The sequence below is a fragment of the Choloepus didactylus genome, chromosome 10 (genome assembly GCF_015220235.1).
Source record: "Choloepus didactylus isolate mChoDid1 chromosome 10, mChoDid1.pri, whole genome shotgun sequence".
NCBI lineage: Eukaryota > Metazoa > Chordata > Mammalia > Pilosa > Megalonychidae > Choloepus > Choloepus didactylus.
This window is the reverse complement of record NC_051316.1, coordinates 53,138,625-53,151,148: the sequence shown is the minus strand read 5'-3', so window position 1 is coordinate 53,151,148 and position 12,524 is coordinate 53,138,625. Positions and strand designations below refer to the sequence as shown.

General features: G+C 39.5%; 1 protein-coding gene and 1 pseudogene across 5 annotated transcripts in view; both read right to left on the bottom strand.

Annotated features, from left to right (window-relative positions):
* JAK2 (Janus kinase 2) overlaps positions 1 to 12,524 on the bottom strand; it is a 209,385-nt gene that overhangs the window by 115,296 nt on the left and 81,565 nt on the right. The window lies entirely within an intron of this gene.
* On the bottom strand, positions 8,779 to 12,522 carry LOC119505287 (annotated as a pseudogene).

Genomic DNA, 12,524 nt, shown 5'->3' with positions numbered 1-12,524 from the left:
ACTCCAGCCTCGTGCCTACCCAGCTGACAGAGGTGTTCTGGATGCCATTGGCCATTCTTCAGTGAAGTATCCTCTTGTAGATGCCTTACACTTTTATGGCCTTAGAACTGTAAATCCGTAATTAAATAAATCCCCTTTTATAAAAGCCAATCCATTTCAGGTATTTTGCATAACACAAGCATTAGCAAACTGGAACAATAGTTATCTAAAACCTATGAGACAAAAGGAAAATCTACAGCTTTAAATGTCTACATTACAAGAGATGAAAGTTTGGAAAAACTCAATGACCTGAGATTTCACCCAAGAAACTAAATAAAAATAGCAAATTAAATTTTTTAAAGCATAAAAAAGACTTAGAGGAGAAATTAATGAAATAGAAAGCACACATAGAATTGAGAAAATACAACAAAGCGAATGTTGATTCATTGAAAAAAAAATTAAATGCACCTAGGAAGAAGACTGATTCAGAAAAAAAGAAAAAACATAAATCACAATATCAGAAATGAAAAGGCAGATACCAATAAAGCCTAGACATTAAAAAGATAATGAGAGGATATCATGAACAATTTCATGCCAAAATATTTGATATCTTAGATGAAATGGACAAATTCCTTGAAAAACATGGCTTGCAAATACAAAAAGAAAATGGAAAATCTGAATGGCCAACAATCAGCCCCTCTGCACATTTTTATAGACTCCTGAGACACTACCAATAGTCTGGACATCTGCTATGGCCAATGGCAACAATTCTTTATTCAAGGTTGTCCCAAAAGCGGTAAAGGAGTTCTAGTAATTTCTTGCCTCACAGAAATTCAAAATATAAGTGAAAATCACACATGTGTCTGCACACACTAAAGCTACAATACAAGACCTCACCCAAACCTCTTCTCATCTCCTTTGGAGTTCCAGACATTCTTGATAGTGGCTCAGGTACTCATTTCACTTCTTAAAGTACAAAATACTAGGCTCTTGAAAAAGGCATTCAGTAGAAGTTTCACCCCCTTACCAGCCTGATAAAGAGTGCTGTAATGGCTTTCTTAAGGAAGTTCAAATTCAAATAAATAAACATGGCACATTTCAGTCATCGAACATCAGGGTAAACTGTAATAAAGTATGATTTCATTTTTGATGTTTAACTGCTGATAAATTTTTTCAAGCTCAACTCCCTTTCCCTTCTCACCCTCATCTGGGCAAAGGAATAAGAAAGCTTGTGTCCTCTCTCCCTTGACACAGGCAGGGAAACTCAAACCATGAAAACCCCAACCCATCCACGGAAACTCTCATCCTGACTCTATCCCTAACCACCATAAAAACAAAATCTACTTGTCCCCTTCTTTACTCAAGTCATTTCTGACAACCTTAGATGCTTTCTCCAATTTCCCCATAAATACTCCCCAGGATGTAATAAACCTTTTCATACCCTCTTGGTGTATGTGTGGCATCAACGGCCTAACATCTGAACCAACTTGAAGGAGCAGTTTGAACCCACCCACCATGGGGCAACTACAAAACAGTTATGGATACAAATTAACCTTGACCCCTACCTCACACCAAGTACCAAAATTAATACAAGATAGATCACAGACCTATTATAAAAGGTAAAAAAAAAAAAAAAAATCAAGGTTTCTAAACAAAAATGTAGGAGCATATCTTCAAGATTTGGGGATAGGCAAATATTTCTCAAAAAAACAAAAACAAATCCACCAACCATATAAGAAAAATTGACAAAATGGTGTTTATTAAAATTAAGAACTTTGGCTCATCAAAAGACATCATTAAGAGAGTATAAAGGCACGCCACCAACTGGGAGAAGACATTTGCAACACACACCTCCAATTCATTTGAAAGCCAATAAAAACAGGGGCAAAAGATTTAAACAGTTCCTTCAGAAATGAAGATATCGAAATAGCCAACAAGCATAGCCAATAGTCAATGACTCCTAATTAGTCATCAGGGAAAAGAAAAGCAAAACTACAAAAAGATATGACTATATATCCAACAGAATGGGTAAAAAGTACAATGACAAGGATGTGAAGCAACTGCAACTCTCGTGCCCTGCTTACTATGGATTGACTCATGTCCCCCAACAATGACATGTTCAAGTCCTAAACCTCAGTCCTGTAAATATGAACTTATTTATAAACAGGTTCTTCAAAGATCTTATTAGTTAAGGTGAGGCCAAACTGAATCAGGGTGGCCCTCAATTGAGTATGACCAGAGTCCTTATAAGCAGAAAAAGCTGGACACAGAGAAGGAGAGAGGAGGAGACAGAACAAGACAGATGGCCAGGTGACAGAGGTAAAGACTGAGTTATAGACTGCCAACAAGCCACCACCAGAATGCTACAAACTTCAGAGAAAGCAACACCTTGATATTGGACTTCTATGCTCCAAAACTGGGAGACAATAAATTCCTATTGTTTAAGCCAAACAGTATATTTATTGTTTAAGCCAAACAGGTATTTATTAGAGTGATTCTGGTAAACACTGCTGATGTATATATAAAGTTGTGCAACAACTTTGGAAAACAGTCATTATCTTCTAAAGCTATCCATATACCTATCCTAAGACTCAGCAATTCTATTCTCAGGTATTTACCCAAGAGAAATAAGTATATATGTACAAAAATATTCAATTCATAGCAGTATCATTCATAATAGCCTAAAAATAGAAACAACTCAAATGTATATCAAGAGGAGAATGGATAAGCTGTAGCATATTCAAACACTGCAACATTACAAAGCAATAAAAACACATTCCTTGGTGTGATGCATTTCTTGGGCAATACGTGGAAAAAAAAGAACTCGGACAAAAAAAAGAGTACATACCCTAGGAAAACATTTACATGATGCTCAAAAACAGGCAATCTAACCAATAGTAACAAAATTCAGAATAATGGTTAACTCTGGAGAGAAGGGGAAGGAATACAAGGAAACCTTGGTTGGTTACTTTCTTGACTTAGAAAGGGCACAAAGGAAACACCATATCTGGATATGATGAGGACACAGATTTCTAAAAAGTGATTTTGCTGCACACTTAATATCTGCACACTGTATCTTACTGTATGTGTTTTATACCTCATTTAAAAGTTTAAACATAGTTAATGAGTTAAAAAAAAAGCATAATATGAATAATTTGATAAAATTTTCAGAGTAAGTATCCCTAAATTATGAGAGTATGGTAATCTTCATGTCCCGCTTTATATTTTACCTTAGGTTTTATTTTTTCTCTAAATAACCATGAACTTTTTTTAAATCATAACACAAAACATCCCAAAGCTCTTATCAGCCCCTAATTATTCACCCCTAGTATTAGTGTAGTACCCGTAAGGTATTCCTATTAAATATAGTCTATAATAAGTAATGGGTAGTTTTTCCATATACCATTCTGTTGTTAACTCTTTGTACCAATGTCATACCTTGAAGTATATCATGTAAACACTTATTTACTTTTATTTGCAGTGCTAACCTGTGAGATACATGCCTTTAAACAACCACTTTTGATCACGTTCACCTTCAATGCAGTACGGATACTTATACTCCCATTAATGAACAACCATTACCCTGTCCATTCCCATACCTTTAAGTTCATGCTCATTATCATGTCTGTACATATTAGGTGATCATTCCCCCTTCACTAGCTTCTGTATATCTCTAGGTCCCCTATCTTCAACATTATAAGACACTTATTTTACATTGTTCAGGGAGTTCACATTAGCAGTATCATACAATATCTCTACTTTTGTGTCTGACTTATTTCACTCAGCATTATGTTGTCAAGGTTCACCCATGTTGTCAAGTTTCAGGACCTCGTTCGTTCTTCCTGCTGCATAGTATTCCACTGTATGTATATACCACATTTTGTTTATCCATTCGTCCGTTGAAGAACACTTGGAGTGTTTCCAAACCTTAGCAATTGTGAACAATGCTGCTATGAACATCAGTGCCCAAATATCTGTTCATGTCACTACTTTCAGATCTTCCGGGTATATATCAAGAAGTGAAATTGCCGAATGATAGGCGTGTCAGTTTGAAACTGTTATGGACCCCAGAAAACACATGATCTTTTAATCCAATCTTGTTGGGTGGAACTTTTGATTGTTTCCATGGGGACATGACTCAATCAACTGTGAGACCTTTGATTGAATTATTTCCATGGAGGAGTGAACCTCATCCATTCAGGATGGATCTTGATTAGTTCACTGGAATATCTAAGAGACCTCAAGACACAGATGTTGATGCTTGGAGACACCTGGAGATGCAGATAGAAAGAAGTCTGGAGATGCTAGACTAAGAGATGAAGCCCAGAGTTTGCCCTGGATAAGCTAAGAGAGGACCCCCAGATGCTTAGAGAGAAATGCCCTAGGAGAAAGAAACAAGGAAGCAGAGGAGCTGAGAGAGAGGAGTGAAGACAGAAGCCCAGAGACATTTTGGAGAAAGCCATTTTGAAACATAACGCGGGAGAAAAGCACCGGCAGATGCCGGCCATGTGCCTTCCCAGCAGACAAAGGTGTTAACGGATGCCAGTGGCCGTAGTTCAGTGAAGATATCCTCTTGTTGATGCTTTAGTCTCGACACTTCTATGGCCTTAAAACTGTGATTCTGTAACCTAATAAATCCCCTTTATAAAATCCAATCCATTTCTGGTATGTTGCATAACAGCAGCTCTAGCAAACCTGAACAGATTTTGGTACCAGAGAAGTGGGGTGCTACTGAGTTTGCAAATACCAAAGATGTTGGGGTGATGTCATCAACATGCAATGTAAGCAACTACTGAAAACTCCTCTCCAGAGAATCAATGAGAAAAAGGACAATTCTGAATTGTTTAAAACTTTGGAGGAGGATATAGACTGGAAAAGGACTGTGAAGATGCCTAATTGAAGAAAGAGAAAAACTATCAGGTAGGAATCTTCTGTCCAACATCAGCCAGTACTCTCCCCTCCCCTTCACCTGGGCTCAGTGTGGGCAAGGCACCGAATCAGCAGACAGGAACCCTCCCACCAGGGACACAGATTTTAAATCTCTCACAGAAGTGAGACATACCCCCACTGTTTGAAGACCTGGGGGACAGGGGAGGACATTTCAAGCCCAGGTTAGTGAGGGACAAAGAGACTGAGAAAACGTGGGCAGAAACTGTGTTTCCAGCACTGGGTCTGAAGACCCTTCCCCTACCCGAGGGAAGCAGCAGCCAGTGGCCATTTCCTTACCTTGGGGATGCCTGGAGTACTGGGTCAGCTGAGGGAGTACTCTGCCACAGGCGCAGCCCCACAGTGAGCTGGATTTTTGCTGGCAAGCTGGGGGCACAGGAATCCCAGTTTCAGCTCACCTGTGTAGACATAGCCCATGCTGGAAGGCAAAGCAGCCTCTGAGGACGATTAAGTTACCAAACAGTGCCATCTGCTGGACAAACCAGAAAGTGCAAGGGAATAGAAACACCTTTAAAAGAATGCTCCAGACCCTTTATTAGGAGCACAGGAGCTGGTCTACACACCCTGTACAGAAACCTAGCCTGGTTTTGGCTGAGAAATATGGACAACCCAACTGTCAAAGCAGGGTTCTAAAACAAACCCAGGTCTTGCTGACCAGCAGAAAACAGCACCACTAGAAGCCAGTAGATCTATATTACTACACACAGTGAACCTGCTGGGGTGCCCAGTGCCTACTTCCCATCCCTGTGGCAGGACACGGTGGGTGCCTGATTTTGGAGGAAGACTGGGGGGCACAGCCAATCTGACAACTAGCCAGAGAGAGAAACAAAGAAATACAGAAATCCTAAGGAAAAAGAGAGAAACAAACTCCAGAATGAACTAATCAAGAAAATCAGATGCACAGACAGCAAAATAAATGAGCCACACCTGGAAACACAATGATATGGCCCAGTCAAAGGAACAAACTGACACCTCAACTGAGATTCAAGAGTTGAAACAACTAATTAAGGATGTTCAAACATCTTTTAAATCAAATCAATGAGTTGAAAGGAAATGTGACAAAAGAGATGAAGGATAGAAAGCATCTACTGGGTGACCATAAAGAAGAATTTGTAAGCTTGAAAAAACAAATGGCAGAATTTATGGGAATAAAAGGCACAATATAAGAGATGGAAAACACAATAGAGACATACAGCAGCTGACCTGGAGAGGCAGAAGAAAGGATTACCAAACTGGAAGACAGAACATCTGAAATCCTACACACAAAAGAACAGATAGGGAAAACAATGGAAAAACATCAGCAGGGGCTGAAGGAACTAAAGGACAACATAAAGCATACAAATATACATGTTACAGGTGTCCTAGAAGGAGAAGAAAAGGGAAAAGGGGGGCAGAAAGAATACTAGAGGAAATACCCAATGAAAATTGATCCAAATATTTTTAAACTGAAGAGTATTCTGTTGAATGAATATAACAAAAATTTTTATCCAATTGCCTGTTATAGACATTTGGGTTGTTTTCAGTTTGGAACCATTACAAATAAAGCTGATATGCTGAAAAAAGAAGAGCAAGCTAAATTCAAAGCAAGCCGAAAGAAGGAAATATTTATTAGTGTGGAAATTGATGAAATAGAGAATGGGAAAACAATAGAGAAAATCAACAAAACCAAATGTTACTTCCTTGAAAAGATCAACAAAACTGACATTCAGCTAGATTAACCAAGAAAAAAGAGAGAATACTCAAATTAATAACACAGAAAATTAAAGAGGAAACATTACTACCAACCTTATAGAAGTAAAAATATTTATAAAAGAATACTCTGAACAATTGTATGTCAAGAAATTAGGTAACTTAGATGAAATGGACAAATTTCTAGAAAGACACAAATAAAGCTGCTCTGAACATTCATGTAAAAAAAATTGATCCAAATAGACCCACTCCAACACACTTACTAATCAGATTGTCAAATGTCAAAGACAAAGAGAGAATTCTGAAAGCAGTAAGAGAAAAGCAACCCATCACATACAAGGGAAGCTCAGGAAGACTAAGTGTGGATTTTTCAGCAGCAACCTTGGAGGTGAGAAGGCAATGGTAAGACATATCCAAGAAAAAGAAAAAAAAAACTGAAAAAGAAAAACTGAAAGAGAAAAACTGCCAACCAAGAATCCTATATCTGGCAAAACTGTCCTACAAAATGAGGAAGAGTTTAAAATATTTACAGATAAACAGACACCAAGAGAGTTCCTGAACAGGAAACCTCCTCTACAAGATATACCAAAGGCAACGAGTGTAGACAAAAAGATATCAGGAGACAGAAAGCGGATAAAGATTGGTCATTGATGCTGAAGGAGTACAAAATGTTCAACAGGATTGACTGTATGGATCCAGAAATGGATAGTACAACACTGGTTGATGGTAGCACAATACTGCAAGTACACTGAACAAAGATGACTGTGAATGTGGTTGAGAGAGAAAGGTTAGGGGCATGTAGGACACCAGAAGGAAAGGTAGAAGATAAAGACTGGATCACTAGAGTGATCAATGATTGTGATTAAATGTACAAATATAAGAATGTTTTTTCATGAGGGAGAACAAATGAATGTTAACTTTGCAAAGTATTGAAAATGGGATGGTTTTGGGGAAAAAATACAATCAATGCAAACTAGAGTCTACAGTTAACAGAACACTGTAATAGGCTTCCATTAATTGTAACAAAGGCAATATACCAAAGCTAAATTCTATAAAAGGGGGATATAAGGGAACGATATGGGATCTTAGCATTGGTGTTATCTTCAGACTTTTTCATTGTATTTTATTTTAATACGTCTCAGAGTAACTTGGCAGAGTATAAAAATGTATTTGCAAATGCCTCTTGAGGGACTGGGTAAAATGCGGAAATATTAAACTTCCTCACCTGGGGAATTACTGATATTCTCACAAGTATTGGGGACTACCAATTTAGAAGCCCAAGCCCTTCATCTTGGGCTTGCCCTTATGAAGCTTGTTACCACAAAGGGGAGGCTAAGCCTACTGAAAATTGTGCCTAAGAGTCATCCCCACAGAACCTCTTTTGTTGCTCAGATGTGGCCTCTCTCTCTAAGCCAGCTCTGCAGGTAAACTCACTGCCCTCCCCACTACGAGGGACATGACTCCCAAGGATGAGCCAGGCCCTGGCATCATGGGATTGAGAATGCCTTCTTGACCAAAAGGGGGAAAAGAAATGAAACAAAATAACATTTCGGTGCCTAAGAGATTTCAAATAGAGGGGAAAGGTCATTCTGGAGGTTATTCGTATGCCTTATACCAATATTACTAGTTTCTAGTGCACTAGAATAGCTAGGAGGTAATACCTGAATCTGTTGAAATGTAATTCAGTAGACTTGATTCTTGATGATGGTTGTATAACTATATAGCTTTTATCATGAGACCATGTGATTGTGAAAACCTTGTGACTGACATGCCCTTTATCCAGTGTATGGGCATTTGAGTAATAAAGACCAAAGAATATTTAAATAATAGGGGGGACTAAGGGGTATGAGATGTTTTGGGGGTTCTTTTTTATTTTTATTTTTTAAAAAATACTCGAAAAACAAAACAATCCATTCTTGTGGGTATGAACCCATTGTAAATAGGATCTTTCAATGAAGTTACTTTAGTCAAGGTGTAGTTCAACTGAAATCAAGATGGGTCGTAATTTTACTATTGGAGTCCTTTTATAATCCAAATGAAATTCAGACAGAGAGAAAGCCACAGAGGGAGCAGCCAAAAGCTGATCATCAACAGAACCCAAAAAAGAATGGAGAGACTTAAGAGATGCTGCCATGTGCCTTGCCAATGACAAGCTAAGGACCAAGGATTGCTGGCAGCCAACCCCAGAACACCACAGTCTTCAGGAAGAAAGCATCACCCTGATGAGGCCTTGATTTGGACTTCTATCTCAGCCTCAATACTGTGAGCTAATAAATTCCCGTTGTTTAGCCCAAGTCCTTTCATGGTATTTTTGTGAGTAGCCCAAGAAACTAAAACAATGGACCATGTTAAAAATCGTCATTAAGGTAAAACAAAATTTGCAAGTTTTTTTTTTATTTGAACTAGGTTTGAAAGAGTCAGAGACATAGTTATTTTGAAATTCCTGTAATAGTTTTAGAGATGTCATTCAGGATTTGTAGCTTCTTGAAAACTTTATTAGGGAGTTTTCAAATGCAATTAGAACTTTATTTACAATAGAACAAAATTATGGATGGGTATAGTATTTTGCGAAAGATCTTTTGTGGAAGTAGACTTTCTGTACACTCTAAAAGAAATGAATCTAAGGTAGTAACAGTATTGCAAATGTGCTAGGAAATCTGTATGCAGGTTCACTGGACTTAAACATTATTTTTAAGTAACAATATATACATTTTGTAAATATCTAAAAGAAACACTATGGAGAATATATGATGATTTAGCAATGTTAACTAAATCAACAAATTAATGGTATTAAAAGATTACATGAGGAATTAACCTAAATTATTTGTCAACTAATCTGAAGACAACAGCTATCATCTGTAGCTGATAGATACCACTACTTACAAACGAGTCACTTCAATTTATAAAATTCCTTCTTGGGAACCATTTCTTATTAATTTGAGAACTATATACACTTAAGTTAATAAAAATATATTAATTTAAATGTATGCATACTGTTTACCAGTTTAAACTAGTCTTTTTCCAATATGTGTTAGTGAGTTCTACTGTATTTTCAATCCCGATTTCAAAACTGGATATATAAAAATGATTTCCTCCAATTTATATTTAATAGCTATTCTGAACTACACTAATCAGTTGACCTCATCTACTTAATTCAATTATTTTTTGTATAACAACTTTTTAAAAAATTTTAATGTCTTAACACTCTTATAAATACTTTGTTAGACATTCAATTTACCTCTAGAATTAAAACCATACTACAGTTCTCCAAAGCAAAACAAGTATCAATTGATCTTTTTATTAAAGAGCATTTTAAAAAGTCGAGTACATGATAATAGGATCTATAGTAATCTCTATGGCCCTGTAAAATGTGTCAGCTCCTCAGGAAAAGTTCTATGGTCCACAGTTTTGTATAGACAGCAGTGAGGTAATATAATCAAGTCTCAAGAGTAAAAATTATTTCAAGAAGATTTGTAAACAATAGTTATAATGTGTTAAATCAAGAATTTAAATCAAATACATATATAGTTCAACACATTGGTACTTTAATGCTGTTCTCAAGATCTAGCTTTAAGATTACCTATGCCAGGAAGATAACCCATGATAAGATTCTTAGGTAACTTACATGGTCTTATAAAAAGTTCTCAGCAAACATTTATAGGCTTCAATTTTTTAAAAACATTAGCAAAGTTTTACCTCAGTTTTTTTTTTCTCCTCATAAATGACTCTGAAAAAGCTGATATGCAAGATGTTAATATGGCCATTGTCTAAAGGTGATGTCGAGATCACCAAGTATTTCAATGTCTCTCAGATAAAAGCCACTGCTCAAAATCTCCCCTCATTAGTAGAGGGTAGGAGGAAGGGGTGGGTCTGGGACAGAGAACATACAACCACCTTCTTCACTCTGCCATCAGGGCTGATGGCCCTTACCAGGGCCCCAGGGCTCCAAGGTGACCCACCAGCCTCTGCCTGAGCCCACAGCCAGGAACTGCCAAGGCACCCTGGGTGTAGGTATTTGGGGGGGACATGCCAGGACTTGGGTATCAGAAGGGTCCATGTGTCAGCCCAGAGACATCTTGGTCAGCACCCTGTTCCCACTCCAGCCTCAGGGAGAGCCAAGTTCCCTTGAATGGGGTAGGACAGGGTCAGCCCCTTACCACCACCCCCTGCAGCCACCTCGCTCTAAGAAGGCATGTCACACAGTGTTAGTGCTGAGGCCTCAGCCATGGTCCAGTGTGGCCTAGGTTTCCTGGAGCCCTGAGGCTGGCAGTGAGTGTTAGCAGCAAGAGTCAGCAGAATGGTGGCTGGGGTGACCCAGACATTTACATTTGTCTCCAGACTGTGGTCTGCTGCTGGTGGGAAATATGGGCATGTTGCTGATAGACCTGACCCTATGGTGTTGGGGCCGGGACAGTCAAGAGGACAGGAGAGGGCCAGGCAATAATATTTTTATTGTTACTTAAAAATAATGTTTAAGTCCAGTGAACCTGCATACAGATTTCCTGAGAGCCAGACAGGAACCCATCCTGAAGGTCGCTGGCTGTGGCCCATCTAACAGACCCCTGCTTGCAGTAGGGCCCCTCAGGTACCAGCCCAGATGGGCAATCAACCAGGGTATAGGCAAGCCAGGCCTGACCTGGGCCTGGCATGAGGTAGAGGCAGATCTGGGAAAGAAGAAGTTAAGGAACAAGGAGGAGTGGGTGTGGAGAGGCAAGATGAGTGTGGGGTGGGCAGCCAGTGCCCAGGTCATCAGAAAGCAAAGGCAACACTTCTCAAAGTAGCCCACGCAGTCCAGGTTGGACAGGCAGGCATACTGGATTGTGGGCAGGGTCCACACATCAGCACCACAGCCTCCTTCTCCAGGAGTGGGAAGGTGGTCCCAGATCATCTCCTTGTTCACAAAGCCCTGGCTACAGTCCCAGGCATCAGGGACTTTGTCTGCTGTGACCAGAACTTGAAGCAAGAGGAACGCTCATTCCTCAGTTTCTTCAGCGCAGGCCATAGCAGTATGTCCTTCTTGGTCTAGCTGGTGAAGAGCATGCAGCACATGATGTGGTAGGCTGAATCCTTCATGATGGCACTGATCACCTGCAGTACCGGGGTGACACCCATTCTTCCATAGCCATGCCAACAGACCTGATCTTCTTGATGATGAGGCTGACTTCTTGGCTGGGTGGATGGCAAACTTTCCTTTACCCTAGTAGACCAGTGCCATTGGGACCTGGAACTCAATGCTATCTCTAATATCCATGCTTCACTCCAGCAGGAAAACTGGGATGGGTGTTTTAAAGTAAACTTTGATGGCCGGGTCCATAAGCCCTTGTCCTCATCGCTAGAGACAGGCATACAGGTCTGGATGACCAGGCTGCCACTGATTTGAGCTGAGAGGTAGATGCGCTGCTAGTCAAAAGTGAGTCTCAGGATGTGCTGGGGTGATACCACAGTGAAGCTGAACCACCAGGTGTCATGGTTGACGACCTCTTTGTCAATGAGCAAAAGCAGGTACACGATGTCTGGGCTCTTGGGTTGATGGCCAGGGCTAGTGCTGGAACAGCTTCATGAGAGCTGCAGTGGAACCAGACTGGGGAGAGCACCACATGGTCCAACATGCTTAGTGGGGCCCTCATGGTGGTACTGCGCCACTCGCTCCACCACTCCTGCTGCCTTGACCATCAGGTGGCCACGCCCACGCCCTGCTGCAATTTGCTTTGACACCTAGCCCAAGGCATTCACCTTAAATTCTACTCTAGTGATGTTCTCATTTTCTATGCATGTGAAAACACACCTGCCATTCAGACAAGCATAAAAAAATTTTTCAAAAAATAATGTTATAAATGTATACTGTATTAGAGTAGCATACATAAAGCAATAATCCATTAGTAAGAAGAAAAATGCTGGGTTTTTTATAC